Raw genomic sequence first — 17757 nt, 5'->3', positions numbered from 1 at the left:
AAATGCTGAAGTATGGTGGTATAAGAGTCTTACAGTGGCTGCACTGCATAGTTCAGAAAGCCTGGACAGAGGGACGAATTCCCGATGATTGGAGTAGAGCTCTCATAGTACCCATATATAAAAAGGGAAATAAAACTGAATGTGAGAATTACAGAGGTATTTCCCTACTGAGTGTTCCCGGCAAGATCTATGCAAGTATACTTGAGAAACGGTTGAGAAGAATTGTGGAAGAAAAGCTTGGTGAAGAACAAGCTGGATTCAGGCCAAATAGAGGCTGTCAGGATCAGATCTTCACTTTACGACAAATAGTCGAGAAAGCATGGGAATATAACAAAGATCTGTATTTAAGTTTTGTCGATTTGGAAAAGGCATATGACAAGGTGATAAGAGAGAAGCTATTCAATACGCTGCAGTTATATGGTGTCAATGGGGCATTATATCAAGCAATACTTAGTCTTTATTTGAGTTGTGAGTCAGCAGTTAGAATTGAAGGAAGTACAGGAAGATGGTTTAATGTTAAATCTGGTGTGAGACAAGGATGTACATTATCCCCTCTGTTATTCATTATCTATATGGATCACATTATGAAGGAATGTGGTATTAAACCTGATATCAAAATTGGAGATGTTAATGTCAGCTCTTTGCTTTATGCGGATGATGTTATACTTCTAAATAAATCCGCTACAAGTCTGCAAGATTCTCTGACTAAATTGAATAGCTGTTGTAATAGATATGGTATGAAGGTCAGCAATAAAAAGACAAAGACAATGAAAATAGGCAGAATCATTGAAAATGTCAACTGTGTTGTGAATGGAGAACCTGTGGAACAAGTAAAACATTTCAGCTACTTAGGCACAATTTTTACTGAAGATGGTAAACTAAATATAGAAATAGACAACAGAATCAGCAAAGCTGGTATCGTGGGAAGTCAATTGAATAAATTCATATGGAATAAGAAAGAAATTAGTCGGAACACTAAATTAGCTGTATACAAGACTGTGTTCAAACCAATTTTAACTTATGGATCTGAGAGCTGGGTCAGAAGTAAAACAAATGACCAAAGACTAGAGACCGCAGATATGAGAGTCCTGAGAAAGAGGCGTGAACAGATGGCATCAATGGCAATATCATATTAAAAATGAGGATATTAGGAAAGAACTTGACATTGTCAGCATCCAGGAATGCGTTAGCAGAGCTAATCTCAGATGGTATGGTCACTTAAATAGAATGGGAGAGGAAAGATTAGCAAAACAAGTGTTCTCTGCCAGGTTGGCAGGAAAACGACCCAGAGGAAGACCAAGATATAGGTGGATTGATACGGTACAAAGTGCCTTAGACGATAGAAATATAAGATCTGATAATGTTGGAGTCTTGACAAGTAACAGACTGATTTGGAGGAAAATTGTAGATAGGAAGTTAGTAATGATGTAATTTTTTCATGTAGTACTGTCATATCCTGTACACCCCTTGAGGGTACATGGCAGGAATTTGATGATGATGTAGTGCAAAACCAAGAGAACTAGAGATATTAGGGAGGATGAAATCTAGCATGTGTCTGGCCACCCCTGCGATAAATGAGCATGGGTACAGTAACAGTTATCATCATCAAATTCCTGCCGTGTACCCTCAAGGGGTGTACAGGATATGATAGTACTACATGAAAAAATTACATCATTATTAATTTCCTATCTACAATTTTCCTCCAAATCAGTCTGTTACTTGTTAGACTCTAACATTATCAGATCTGATAATATAGATAAAATTATCATCTAAGGCACTTTGTACTGTATCAATCCATCTATATCTTGGTCTTCCGCCGAGTCGTTTTCCTGCCAACCTGGAAGAACACTTGTTTTGCTAATCTTTCCTCTCCCATTCTGTTTAAGTGACCATACCATTTGAGATTAGCTCTGCTAACGCATTCCTGGATGCTGACAATGTCAAGTTCTTTCCTAATATCCTCGTTTTTAATATGATATTGCCATTGATGCCATCTGTTCACACCTATAATCTTTCTCAGGACTCTCATATCTGTGGTCTCTAGTCTTTGGTCAAGTGTTTTACTTCTGACCCAGCGCTCAGATCCATAAGTTAAAACTTGTTTGAACACTGTCTTGTATACAGCTAATTTAGTGTTCCGACTAATTTCTCTCTTATTCCATATGAATTTATTCAGTTGACTTCCCACCATACCAGCTTTGCTGATTCTGTTGTCTATTTCTATATTTGATATTTACCATCTTCAGAAAAAACCGTGCCTAAATAGCTCAAATGTTTTACTTGTTCCACAGGTTCTCCATTCACAACACAGTTGACATTTTCAATGATTTTGCATATTTTCATTCTCTTTGTCTTTTCATTGCTGACCTTCATACCATATCTATTACAACAGCTATTCAATTTAGTCAGAGAATCTTGCAGACTTGTAGCGGATTTATTTAGAAGTATAACATCATCTGCATAAAGCAAAGAGCTGACATTAACATCTCCAATTTTGATATCATGTTTAATACCACTTTCCTTCATAATGTGATCCCTATAGATAATGAATAACAGAGGGGATAATGTACATCCTTGTCTCACACCAGATTTAACATTAAACCATCTTCCTGTACTTCCTTCAATTCTAACTGCTGACTTACAACTCAAAATAAAGACTAAGTATTGCTTGATATAATGCCCCATTGACACCATATAACTGCAGCGTATTGAATAGCTTCTCTCTTGGCACCTTGTCATATGCCTTTTCCAAATCGACAAAACTTAAATACAGATCTTTGTTATATTCCCATGCTTTCTCAACTATTTGTCGTAAAGTGAAGATCTGATTCTGACAGCCTCAATTTGGCCTGAATCCAGCTTGTTCTTCACCAAGATTTTCTTCCACAATTCTTCTCAACTGTTTCTCAAGTATACTTGCATAGATCTTGCCAGGAACACTCAGTAGGGAAATACCTCTGTAATTCTCACATTCAGTTTTATTTCATTTTTATATATGGGTACTATGAGAGCTCTACTCTAATCATCGGGAATTCGTCCCCCTGTCCAGGCTGTTCAGCATTACTGGTCGAATATCATCTACTCCTGATGCCTTTCCACATTTCAAGCCTTTGATGGCTTTTTCTACTTCAAGTATGGATATGTATTCCTGACTGCATGCCTGGTCAGTGTTTTTTTACCACTGTGCTGTCATCACTGCTTATTTCATTTAGCAGTTTTTCAAAGTAATTACTCCATACTTCAAGGATATCTTTTTCTCCCATTTTCATGTCACCTTTATCATCTCTAACGTTTTTTACATCACTCTTTAATCCATTCCTAAGCTTCTTCAACAACCTCCAGAATATTTGCCACCTTCTTGATATTTATTTTCTATATTTTTGCCAAAGTCTTCCCATGACTTTTGTTTAGCTAGTTTTACACAGTGTTTAGCATTCTTGCATTTGTCTCTATATTCTCTAAGAGCACAGGCTGACTTATTTGACAGGAACTTTTGATATGCTTTCTTTTTTTCCTTCACTGCCTCTTTAACCTCCTGTGTCCACCAGGGAGTTCTGATTTTTTTATCCTTACAGACAACCTCACCACATGCCTCTCTGGCAGAATCAATCAATGTATTCTTCAGAGTTTGCCACTGAATCTCCAAGGTTTGATTGCTGTTCTCAAACTCTTTCATTTTTTCTTCAATATTCTTTGTGTATTTTGTTTTGCAGTTCACATCTGAGAGCTGCTCAACTTTTATTCGCTTTAAAACTTTCTTACATGTTATTCTTTTCAATATGAAATTCAATTTTATCTTGCTAAACTAAATAGTGATCACTTCAAATTTCAAATCCTCTGTACACTCTGGTGTCCTGCACCAGGGAGAAAACATCACTATCAATAGTCAATGAGACTTTTCTTATTCCTTGCCTCTTCTCTCCATGTGAATTTGTGCACATTTTTATGTTGGAACATGGTGTTAGTAATAACCAGTCCATGTTCTGAGCAGAAATCCAACAGATATTTGCCATTATTATTAGCTTTGCTCTTTTCTCCAAATTTTCCCAAAATATTTTTGTATGTCTCACAATCATTTCCTACTCTGCTATTTAGATCCCCAACAAGGACCAACTTTTCCTTTTTCATTGTGTCAGTTGCTTTTTCTAAAGCATCAAAAAATTCCTCCACTTCTACCTTAGTAGAACCTTCTGTGGGACCATAGGCACAAATAAGTCTCATTGTCCAGTTCCCCATTCTCATATTTGCCCACATTACTCTACTTGAGACTGACTGCCATTCAAGAAGATTAGCCTCGTATTTTGTGTTGAATACTATGGCTACTCCTTCTTTTCCTTGATTGTCATTGCCTGAATATAACATTTTGTATTTATTGCTCAGAAAGATCTCACCAGTTTTGGTCTTTTTTGTTTCAGTCACCCCTATTATATCGATCTGGTACTTATCTAATTCCTCAGCCAGCTCCATTTCTTTTCCATTCAGGCTTCTTAAGTTGATAGTACTGATCTTTAACTCTGGTGATGTTGAGTTGGGGTTTGTTTTCAGATTTGTTCCAGTAGCTGACTTTTCGCTGTTCGCCCTGGTGAAAACAACGGGGGCCTTGTTTAACCGGGCGACGCCCCAGCAGGTATGAAATTTTGTCATGTTGTACCATCATTTTTTATTTTGGTTTAACCAATAAGAATACAATTTCATCGGCTAAATCCCAAATTGCCAGCCCATCCTCGTTAGTTCAGTATCGAAGTAGATACCCAACAGGGTGCACCACGAGAAGTTGAGGATTGGACATTAGGTCAGAACCACTGTTCAGTTCTCTGCATTCCTTTAAAGGCTATGTGGAGGTCTCCTCTCAGTTATACAGCTTTGACCCTTAAGCACCCCAGTAACAGTATGCAATGACAAACAGAATTTCACATCTCCAATTTAAGTGGGATGTAATGACATGATACAAGAGTAACTATACACACAAGGGTACAAAGGGATGTCGAAATGCATATACACGAATGCAAGAAGTATCAGGAATAAGAGTGAGGAGTTTTGGGCATCGGTTAGCTCAACTTATCCAAAAGTTGTAGGCATCACTGAGACCTGGTTGACTGAAAATGATATAGTTACAGGGATAGAATGTAAAGGGTATTGTATTTTCAGGGAGAATAGAAGGAACAGGACAGGAAGTGGGATATTGATGCAGAATTAGAATCAACAAAATTAGAAGTTAAAGAGGATATTAGGTGTGAGGGATTTGAGTCTGTCTGGTGTGAGACTGAGGCAAATAGGACAAAACATGTTGGGTGCTGCTATAGACCAAGGGGTCCAGTGGAAGATGTAGATACCACGTATCAGCAAATCACCACAATGAGTGTAGGCTGAACAATTATTATGGGATCGTAACTATGGGGACATCGACTGGAGGGAGGCATAGCAAGATGGAAGTGAGATTTATACAGTTGCTAAGGGATAATTACATGAAAGAACATGTTATAGAGGGGACAAGGGGTTTGAAGATGATGGATCTGATATTAGCAACAGAAGATGTATCCATATGTATCCACTCTGCCTCCAATTGGGGGGAGTGGCCATGCAGTCTTGTTCTGAGAAGTTGCCAAACACATGGAGTTCTCTGTCAAGAAGAACTTATGTTCAACTATAAGGCTGGCAATTAAAAAACTCAGGAGTCATCTTGGAACAGTGCCATGGCTTGAAAAGCTACAAGGAAAATGTCACTAGTGCTTGGCAAGTGGTCAGAGATTGCTTGAGAGTAGCAATATCAGACTGCATTCCCAAACTCAGGAGGATGAACAAAGTTGGAATTAAGTGGATGAGAAGGGATATAAAGAAAGAGCTGCAAAAAAAAAAAAAAAAAAAAAAAAAAAGAATACAGTGTGGAGGAAATATAAAGAAAAAAGTGATCAGCGCATACTCACGAGCAGTACAAAGTGCAAGTAGGGTGATTCGTGTGGTAAGGAAGGCCAAATCAGACTATGAGAGAGAAAATTAGCCAAACAGGCCAAAGTAAATCGAAAAGAGTTTTTTTTTGTTATGTAACAAGTAAGAGGAAAAATGACTTTAAACAATGCTCATGGTAGGAAGGTGACTGAACCAAAAGAAACAGTTGAGTTGCTGAGTGATCATTTTGCAAAGATGTATCATCCAGGTGGTGATTTTACAATTGCTGATGTTATAGAGATACATATACATACCTCACCTCAGTCTGAAGATATTTTCAGGAGCAAACTTTGTTTGCTTACACTTGGATAAAGGATTAAACTAAATTTATTATAGTCTAACCAAGTGAAAAATAAACTTCCAACATCTTTCTCTAAATCCAGAGTAATTCAATAATAAGGTGGTATACCTGGTTCATATTTACCTATAACTCCTATAGGTAAATATGACCTCTCCTATTGCTTCTGCCTTAGTATCTCCACGTTTGGGTCAGCCTCCCACTGATGAGACCTCAATAAAGGGCGAAACTGGTCTGGGTAGTGGCCCTTCCCTTAATGCATAGCAGTATACATATCTGCAAGATGTGCTTTGCATTATGGGAGATACTGAGACAAGGAGTAATGAGAGCTTGGTCCACCTTTGCTCAGAGTTGCCTGGTGTTGCACTACCTTACCTCAGTCCTGGAGGTATTTTCAAGTGCAAACTTTGTTTGCTTACACTTGGATAAAGGATTAAACTAAATTTAATAAGATACATATCAACATTGAGGTAGATGAACAGGAGGCGTTCAGCATATTAAAAAATATGAATGTGAACACAGCAGTGAGACTGGATGGCATATCAGCCCATGTACTACGTGAATGTGCAAGAGAATTGACATTGCCTCTGACAAAAGTGTTCAAACTGTCTCATCTCTGGCAGGGTTCCAAGGGAATGGAAAGAGGGTAAGATAGTACCATTGCATAAAGGTGGCTCCAAGACAAAGGCAGCAAACTACAGACCAATTAATATATTGGGAGAGGTTGTTCAAGTATTGGAAAAGTTGCTGAAAGGTAAAATAGAACAGTGGGTGGACACGGATGCGCTACTCTATAGTGAGCAGCAGCACAGCTTTGTAAAAGTTAGGTGCTGTCTTAGTAACTTATTCATATTTTATAATATAGTCACGGCAACACCATGATACTGCTCGACTTTGCCAAGGCATTTCACAGAATACCACATGGAAAACTATTACAAAAACTGGAGCAAATGGGAATAGATATGAGGCTAGTAGCACGTATAGGGGGGATGGCTGATGGACAGTGTTATGTCCCTTAGTTCGTTGTCATCATCATCAAATTCCTGCCATGTACCCTCAAGGGGTGTACAGGATATGACAGTACTACATGAAAAAAATTACATCATTACTAACTTCCTATCTACAATTTTCCTCCAAATCAGTCTGTTACTTGTCAAGACTCCAACATTTTCAGATCTTATATTTCTATCGTCTAAGGCACTTTGTACCGTATCAATCCACCTATATCTTGGTCTTCCTCTGGGCCGTTTTCCAGCCAACCTGGCAGAGAACACTTGTTTTGCTAATCTTTCCTCTAACATTCTATTTAAGTGACCATACCACCTGAGATTAGCTCTGCTAACGCATTCCTGGATGCTGACAATGTCAAGTTCTTTCCTAATATCCTCATTTTTAATATGATATTGCCATTGATGCCACCTGTTCACGCCTCTAATCTTTCTCAGGACTCTCATATCTGCGGTCTCTAGCTTTGGTCGAGTGTTTTACTTTTGACCCAGCGCTCAGATCCATAAGTTAAAACTGGTTTGAACCTGTCTTGTATACAGCTAATTTAGGGTTCCGACTAATTTCTTTCTTATTCCATATGAATTTATTCAATTGACTTCCCACCATACCAGCTTTGCTGATTCTGTTGTCTATTTCTATATTTAATTTACCATCTTCAGTAAAAATCGTGCCTAAGTAGCTGAAATGTTTTACTTGTTCCACAGGTTCTCCATTCACAACACAGTTGACATTTTCAACGATTCTGCCTATTTTCATTGTCTTTGTCTTTTTATTGCTGACCTTCATACCATATCTATTACAACAGCTATTCAATTTAGTCAGAGAATCTTGCAGACTTGTAGCAGATTTATTTATAAGTATAACATCATCCGCATAAAGCAAAGAGCTGACATTAACATCTCCAATTTTGATATCATGTTTAATACCACATTCCTTCATAATGTGATCCATATAGATAATGAATAACAGAGGGGATAATGTACATCCTTGTCTCACACCAGATTTAACATTAAACCATCTTCCTGTACTTCCTTCAATTCTAACTGCTGACTTACAACTCAAATAAAGACTAAGTATTGCTTGATATAATGCCCCATTGACACCATATAACTGCAGTGTATTGAATAGCTTCTCTCTTGGCACCTTGTCATATGCCTTTTCCAAATCGACAAAACTTAAATACAGATCTTTGTTGTATTCCCATGCTTTCTCGAGTATTTGTCGTAAAGTGAAGATCTGATTCTGACAGCCTCTATTTGGCCTGAATCCAGCTTGTTCTTCACCAAGCTTTTCTTCCGCAATTCTTCTCAACCGTTTCTCAAGTATACTTGCATAGATCTTGCCAGGAACACTCAGTAGGGAAATACCTCTAATTCTCACATGCAGTTTTATTTCCCTTTTTATATATGGGTACTATGAGAGCTCTACTCCAATCATCGGGAATTCGTCCCTCTGTCCAGGCTTTCTGAACTATGCAGTGCAGCCACTGTAAGACTTTTATACCACCATACTTCAGCATTTCTGGTCGAATATCATCTACTCCTGCTGCCTTTCCACATTTCAAGCCTTTGATGGCTTTTTCTACTTCAAGTATGGATATGTATTCCTGACTGCATGCCTGGTCAGTGTTTTTTATCACTGTGCTGTCATCACTGCTTGTTTCATTTAGCAGTCTTTCAAAGTAATTACTCCATACTTCAAGGATATCTTTTTCTCCTGTTTTCATGTCACGTTTATCATCACTAACTCCTTTTACAGCACTCTTTCCTCCATTCCTAAACTTCTTCCACAACCTCCAGAATATTTTGCCACCTTCTTGATATTTATTTTCTATATTCTTGCCAAAGTCCTCCCATGACTTTTGTTTAGCTAGTTTTACACACTGTTTAGCTTTCTTACATTTGTCTCTGTATTCTGTAAGAGTAAAAGCTGACTTATTTGCCAGGAACTTTTGATATGCTTTCTTCTTTTCCTTCACTGCCTCTTTAACTTCCTGTGTCCACCAGGGAGTTCTAATTTTTTTATCCTTGCACACAACCTCACCACATGCCTCTCTGGCAGAATCAATCAATGTTTTCTTCACAGTTTGCCACTGAATCTCCAAGGTTTGATTCCTGTTCTCAAAGTCTTTCATTTTCTTTTCAATAATCTTTCTGTATTTTAGTCTACAGTTTACATCTGAGAGTTGCTCAACTTTTATTCGCTTTAAAACTTTCTTACATGTTATTCTTTTCAATATGAAATTCAATTTTATCCTGCTCAAGACTAAATAGTGATCACTTCCAATTTCAAATCCTCTGTACACTCTGGTGTCCTGCACCAGGGAAAACACATCACTATCAACAATAACATAGTCAATGAGACTTTTCTTATTCCTAGCCTCTTCTCTCCATGTGAATTTGTGCACATTTTTATGTTGGAACATGGTGTTAGTAATAACCAGTCCATGTCCTGAGCAGAAATCCAACAGATATTTGGCATTATTATTAGCTTTGCTCTTTTCTCCAAATTTTCCCAAAATATTTTTGTATGTCTCACAATCATTTCCTACTCTGCTATTTAGATCCCCAACAAGGACCAACTTTTCCTTTTTCATTGTGTCAGTTGCTTTTTCTAAAGCCTCAAAAAATTCCTCCACTTCTACCTTAGTAGAGCCTTCTGTGGGACCATAGGCACAAATAAGTCTCATTGTCCAGTTCCCCATTCTCATATTTACCCACATTACTCTACTTGAGACTGACTGCCATTCAAGAAGATTAGCCTCGTATTTTGTGTTGAATACTATGGCTACTCCTTCTTTTCCTCGATTGTCATTGCCTGAATATAACATTTTGTATTTATTGCTCAGAAAGATCTCACCAGTTTTGGTCTTTTTTGTTTCAGTCACCCCTATTATGTCGATCTGGTACTTATCTAATTCCTCAGCTAGCTCCATTTCTTTGCCATTCAGGCTTCTTACGTTGATAGTACCGATCTTTAACTCTGGTGATGTTGAGTTGGGGTTTGTTTTCAGATTTGTTCCAGTAGCTGACTTTTCGCTGTTCGCCCTGGTTCCCTGGCGAAAACAACGGGGGCCTTGTTTAACCGGGCGATGGCCCAGCCGGCATGAAATTTTGTCATGTTGTACCATCATTTTTTTATTTTGGTTTAATCAATAAGAATACAATTTGGTCGGCTAAATCCAAAATTGCCAGCCCATTCTCGTTCGTTCAGTATCAAAGTAGATACCCAACAGGGTGCACCACGAGAAGGTGAGGATTGGACATTAGGTCAGAAGCCCTGGTCGGTTCTCCGCATTCCTTTAAAGGCTATGTGGAGGTCTCCTCTCAGTTATATAGCTTTGACCCTTAAGCACCCCTTCGTTGTTTTTAGTTCGTTGTTAGTTTGTTGTTTATTTATTTAAATTTTACATACCTTTTCTCATCTACATCTAAGACCCTAACTTTATTATGAGCTTCGGTGCTAGTAATAGAAGTTATCTATACAATCTGGCAGATCCCTAGATTGATCACATGCATTAACTACTTAGACAAAGGGTTTACCTCAGACTGGAGACAAATCCTTTGTTATTACTGTCTGGAGATATTTCCTGACTAGATACTGGCAAATTTATTTGTTTAGCTGCACCGCCAATATCATTAGGTTAGAAGGTTTCCTTAACCAAGGAAAACTCTCAGATAAACATACAGCGATGATCAATCTATCATTAATACGTAGTACTTAATTATCTGTATCACCTTTGTCAATTGTCGTTTGCAGTCATGGTTATTGACATACTATTCTATCCCACTCTGGTTCTAGATTAAATGAGTGGTGCATTGAATTCAATCTCAGGCTAAAATTTCAGGTAAAATACAAAGCACATTTATTGAGATCATAAGATTACAAGTTCACATACATACACTCTACTAAATTAATATCATTCTACGTTATAGAACAATTTAGGACCACTAAATCTCAACTCGACTGGATTCTATCATGAGCTCTCTCTACAAGGTTAAACCTTCCCTGTATACAATATACTGACAAAATTTTGCATCCATACAATTATTCTACTTAATTTCGTTAATCACTTCACATAACATTATTGACACAATGCATCTATTTAACATTCTCTCAAGAAATGTTCATTGGAGTTATGCAGTTGCTATCTACAATAATTACTTAAGAGTTCTACACTAAATGTCCTAGTACACTATCTTACAACATTTCTTCTCTTCGAAAGGAAAAACTAAAAGCTGTACATTACCAATTTTCAGGATGTTCAATAGGTCCGTCACTTAGTTCTTAATTCAGCTTGCACTGCTCGGTCCTTCTTCCTCTAATGTGACTAGAACGTCTCAGTCTGGCTTTTACCCATGTGGTCACTCGTGGCGGTCCTTCGATCTGGTTATCTCAAAAGGTTGTCTCGTTGCACCCACTCTTGACTCATTCCGCTGCCATTTGTCGTCATCCGTATTGTCGACCTGACTGCCATACTCAGTTATTCCTTTCCGAAAACGTACCGAGCCAAGACTCTGGAATGACAGTTGTCGACATCAAACTACCGAAGGTGGTCCGGAATCCATAAAGAGGTGAGAGATCCGACATCCACGAAGAACGAAAAAGCCTTCTCAAAGGAGAGCAGACTCCTTTTATGTTGCACCTTTGGCACCCTCTTTACTGCTACGTTTTTTTCTAGCTCGGTACCGATCCTTTTCACGCAGGACAGTCCCCTATACCGCGTCTCCCTGTGCACACGGGACAATTCTCTCCTCCGCGTCTTCCGAGAAATACGAGCACGCACTGTTCTCCGTGCAAGGGCCACTGCCTTAGGCCAAATGTTCATCCGAAAGTTTCGCCAGCAGATTTTGAACTTTTGATTTTATCTCACGACAAATATTTCATATAGAATACCTCGTAATTGTTACAGTTTACAAAACAGATCACATTACTTAGATTAAATAAATTCCATATTAGGTATCCAATTAATAGCACCTTTTACAGTCTGCTTCTTTACTTAAGCACAAGAATCTCTTTGTAGATTTATTATACTTGTTAAATCCTGAATGAAAACTCTTCATTCAAGATCTCACAACAGACACCAGAGAGTAACATATAGTGAATAAAGTCTAGGAGATGATGGTGAGCAGTGGAATACCTCAGGATTCGGTACTTGGACCTCTACTCTTTAATTTGAATACCAATGACATAGGAAAAGATTTAAGAGGGGATATTCAGTTGATTGCTGATGATGCAAAACTGGGGAAAGCAATAGTTGATAAAGGTCATGTAGATATCCTGCAGGATGATTTAAATAAATTGGTATTGGGGGGGCAAAGAATAATGACTGCCAATTTAATGTTGCAAAATGTAAGATTATGCACTTCAGGTTGAAAAGATTGTATATGGTGTATCATATCGATGGTATTGGTTTGCAGGTTTGATGAGGATAGGGACTTGGGGATAATGGTGGATAAAAAGTTAAAGTTCAGAGGGCATATTGCAAAAGTTGGTAAAATAGCTCAACGAATTACTTGGATGTTGAAAAACAAGTGCTAACAAGTAAAGATAAGGAAGTAATTGTTCCTCTTTATAAGGATATGATTTGGCCATATCTCGACTAATGCGCAGAGATTTGGTCACCTGAGTTTCCTGGGGACTAGGAGGTGGTCGAAAAAATTTAGAGAGGAGTGACCAAGATGGTGACAGGTCTGTGGAATACCCCCTACCAGGATAGGTTGAAGGTTTGTGAATTACGAAGTTTAGTTGATAGGCGTAAAAGAGGGGACATGACAGAAACTTTTAAGATATTAAAGAGGTTTTATAAAATTGATGCAAGTGAAATTTCTCAATATATGACAAATAGAGAACTAGGGACATCCATGGAAGCTGTGTAAGACTTTGGTTACTAGGGGTGCGCAGATCAGATTTTTTGCATGGAGAGTGGTAAGCGAGTGGAATGGATGGCCAGAATTGGTTGTGAGTTCCCTGATGGTGAATGAATTCAAGGAGAGGTACGATAGGATTTGTGCGTATGATGGTTGATTTGGGTCTCCCACAACGAGTCTCCGGACTACATGGAGATGCCATAAATAATAATACAAATATTAATTTTAGTATTATTATATTATATTTATATTACTTTATATTATTAAGTATTATTATAATAACTTTAATTAAAATTAAATTATTAAAAATATTACAAATAAATTTATTATAATTAATATTTAGTACAGGTAACCCTCGTATAATGCGGTACTTATACGAGGTTTACAAATTGTAGTAACCCTTGTTCAACACGGTTTCGTTATAATACGGTCTACAAACTGTCTAACCCTTTATCTTTTCATATATTTTTCACCGCACAACTTAAAAATCAAATTTTATCTTCGTTAAATTCACATCCGCCTGTTTGCGCATGCATTAATAAGTAGCGAATTTATATTAGGGAAAATACTCTTTAGTGTGCATATATGTCAATTGTTTACCGTATAAAGTGTTTATTGTTGAAAATCATCTTCGTTTTCTGCCAGGAAAGCGCATTAAAAATCATGTATGTTAATCTCAAGCTGAGCACTTCATTTTTTTTGATGAGTTACATACAATATGTAATGCTTTTTTATGTAAAAATATTATTTTTATAGTAATGGCCACTTAGAGGGCTTTTGCAATGGTCGAAAACGAAATTAGTGAACTAATTGATGAGGAAATAGATTTAAATGAAGAATTGGCACAATTAATAGATGACGTCAAACAAATGGTGGGGAAATTCTACTGAAGATTCTGATTGTGATGAATTCGTTAAAGAATTCAGTTTAAAGAAATTAGCAGAAGGATTGGACTTGGCAAGAAAGTTATTTACGGATAATGAATCCTCAATGGAGCGCTCCGTTGAAGAATTCACAAGATAGTTGGATATTTGTTTAGCTCCATATTATGAACTTAATAAATATTTTCAGAATAGTGGTAAGCAAGGTCTTATTACTGACTTCTTGATAACTAAACCAGCCGAAGTATGTGATGAGAATTATAGAAATGATGTCCAAGAGATTTCAAGTGATGACTATGTCCGGCCATTCGTACATAAAGAACATCTACATTTTTTAGTTTTGAAGACAATGATGATGATTAAAATATGCACTTTATTTTATTTTGCCTAAAACATTTATGAAATATGTGCAATGAAGTTTACATACAATTCATAATTTTTATAAGTTTATACTATGTATTTGTTTCATAGTTTATGTTTTCTTAACTTACATGAATTACCTGAAGTAACTAAAAATATATTTTTGTTGGATATGTCATTATTGTTTATATAATTTAAAAAAAAATATATATGGGAACATAACCCTACTTTTTATATGTGATCTGAGTCTCGCATAATGCGGCATTTCTATGGAATCTAACATCCGCGTTATACGAGGGTTACCTGTATATGTTGTTATTTCCTGAAAAATAACAATTATTACTATCATCAAATTGCTGATATGTACCCTTACAGGGATATACAAGATTCTAAGAAAGTACTTCATGAAAAGTTTACACTATTACTAAATTCCTATTGAAAATTTCCAAATTAGTCTGTTATCTTCCAGGACTCCAATAATGTAAGCTGTTATATTTTAGTCTTCTAAGACACTTCCAACTGAATCAATCCACCTATATTGTGCCTTACCTCCAGGTCCCTGTCATCTTGGTGTCAAAAACCTGCTTTGCAAATCATTTCTCTTCCATTCTGTTTAAGCAAAGATACCATCTGATACCACCAATTCACACATTTGTGAATGCTAACAATATCAAGTTCTTCCTAATTTTTCTCAATACCCTCATATGTTTGTGGTTTGCTGGTCTGATGAACTGTTTTACTTCTAAGCTTTCAGATTCATAACTAAAAACTGGTTTGAACAGTGTCTTCTGTATTACTATTAGTAGTTTAACCTTCTCACTAACTTCTAAATTTCATTTCAATATTTAATTTGCCACATTTATTAAAAATTGCACCTTAACCGCTGATATGTTCTATGTGTTGTATAAATTCTTCATCAGAATGCAATTGATGTATTCTATGTTCCAGCATATTTTCAATGTTATGATCTTTTTACTCTTTATTTCCATGCTACATTTGATATGTTACAGCAATTATTCAACTTTGTTAAGGAATCTTGCAAATTTCTACTGAATTTCATACACATAAAGCAAAGAAGTGAGATCAACATCTCCAATTTTGATACCTACTTGAATGCTTCTTTTCTTCCTAATATGATCCATATAGATGGTGAATAATGGTAGAGATAGTCCGCACACTTGTCTTACACATGATTTTACATCAAACCATCTTTCTGTACTTCCTTCAATTATAACTGCTGACTTGCACCTTAAATACAGACTATGTATTGTTCTCCAAAATTGTTCCCCATTTACTGCTTATAATTGTTGAAAAGCTTTTCTCTGTCACCTTGTCATATGCATTTTCCAGATCTAGAAAACTTACATAGATATGCTATGTTCCCATGATTTCTCAACTAATTGTTGCAAAGTGAAAATCTGATCTTGAAAACCCCTATTTGGCCTCTTAATGGCTCTCTTATATTTTTCTTTGTATTCTTTTAGGATATCAGCCAACTTATTTGCTAGGAACTTTTGATATGCTTTCTTCTTTCATACAACTGCCTCTAACTTCTTGTGTCCACCATGGATTTCTAATTTTTTCTATCCTTGTAACAACTTCATGTTTGTTTGTTTTTTTCAGTGTTTGTCACTGAGACTCCATGGTTTGGGTTTTGTTTTCGAGCACTTTCATTATTAAGTTAAATTTTAGTTCTTCTTAACATGTTTTTATATATTTTTATTCTGCTTAATACTAAGTGATGATCACTTCCAATTTCAAATTCCATGTTATACTCTTGTATTCTGAACCAGAGAAGACCACTATCAACAATAACATAGTTGCTAACATTTCTTTTTTTTCTTTCTTGTGTCTTCTCTCCATATGAATTTGTGCACATCTCTATGTTGAAACATGGTGTTAGTGATGACTAGTCTGCGTCTTGATTATTAGGCACTAATGATTATTATTGTTTTTGTCCTTTTATCCAAATTTTCCCCAAACTTATCTACCTATCCGACTGCGATTCATTTACCATCCTGCTGCTTAGATATCCAACAAGAAACAGCTTTTCCATTTCTTTCATGTCAAGTGCTTTCTCTAATGATCCAAAAAATTCATCCAATTCTTTATTAGTAGAACCTTTTGCAGGACCCTAGACACAAATAAATTTCATTGAGCCTATGGTTCCACAGATTGTTCCACTCAATTATCTTATCAAAGAGCTTCAAGGATGATATCAATAATTATGGGTCAATCAGTTAACTATTGCAATTGTACAAACTTTTTAATATCTTCAACTAAATTCTGTTGGATTTATTGTAGAGAAACTTATTTTTCATGTTATTATCCAATAAAAAGTAAAACAATATCTATTTCCCACATATTTGGTGTTTATATATTTTGCAAAAGTATGACTCTTTAAATCAATCAGAAATAATAAGCAGCTTAAAAAATAAAATTAAATTAAAATTTTTTAAAAAATCAGCAATCCCAGCAAAAGATAAATTATTACAAACTATATCTTGGAGCTCAACAGCCAGTATAAACTTAGAACATAAGGGAAAGAAATCTGGCATCAAAAGAGAAGTGAAGTAAAGATATCACCCAAACTGTTTTCTGCCATGTTAGAAAAAATCTAAATCATTTATATTTTGCAGATAGGAAAAAAAAAAAGTTTAAAGATTAACCTAGCTAAAACAAATTTCAACACAAATTCATGCAAAACTGAACTTAAGTTAACATAATAGATAATTCTATTGAAATCATGGATGGTTATATTGATCTTGGACAACTGGCTTTAAGAGAAACCAGGTAAAGAAATAAATATGAGAATTGAATTAGTAAAAAGCATTGCAGCTAGATAGATTATAAATTAAAGTTCCCAAGAAATTATACACTTGGTTTAATCCTTTATCCAAGAGTAAGCAAACAAAGTTTGTGCATGAAGTGGGTAGTGACCCTTCCCATAATGCACAGCATTATACATATCTGTAAGGATATGTACTTTGCATTATGGGATACTAAGACAAGTCATTAACTTCTAAATACGAGTTGCCTAGTCATGAAGTTACTTCACATGCAAAGTTTGTTTGCTTACACTTGGATAAAGGATTAAACCAAGAATATAATTTCTTGGCATCTTTAATTTATAATATAACCAAATGGAAAACTTTCAACAGCTACACAGATTATTTATTCTGGTTAACTTATGGAAGAGACATTGGCAAAGACTAAAGAATAGAAAGATAGATCAAAGAGTCTTGGAGAGAAGAATGCTATACATAAAAAAAAATTATAGAATTAGAAATAATAAAATTAGTGTTATGACTAGAGTATAGGATGCTGTGAGATACTGTAAAACAAGTATCTCACAGCATCCTATACTCCAGTTATCAGATTAATAGATGAAAGA

At 36.1% G+C, this 17757-nt stretch overlaps 1 protein-coding gene across 1 annotated transcript in view; it reads right to left on the bottom strand.

Moving 5' to 3' along the window:
• The window catches only part of LOC150092727 (carboxy-terminal kinesin 2-like), a 230065-nt gene that overhangs the window by 125127 nt on the left and 87181 nt on the right, over positions 1-17757 (bottom strand). The gene's annotated exons all lie outside the window — the stretch shown is intronic.

The sequence above is a fragment of the Typopeltis vanoorti genome, chromosome 25 (genome assembly GCF_054136105.1).
Source record: "Typopeltis vanoorti isolate ZY-2024b chromosome 25, IOZ_Tvanoo_1.0, whole genome shotgun sequence".
NCBI lineage: Eukaryota > Metazoa > Arthropoda > Arachnida > Uropygi > Thelyphonidae > Typopeltis > Typopeltis vanoorti.
This window is presented reverse-complemented; position numbering and strand designations above follow the sequence as displayed.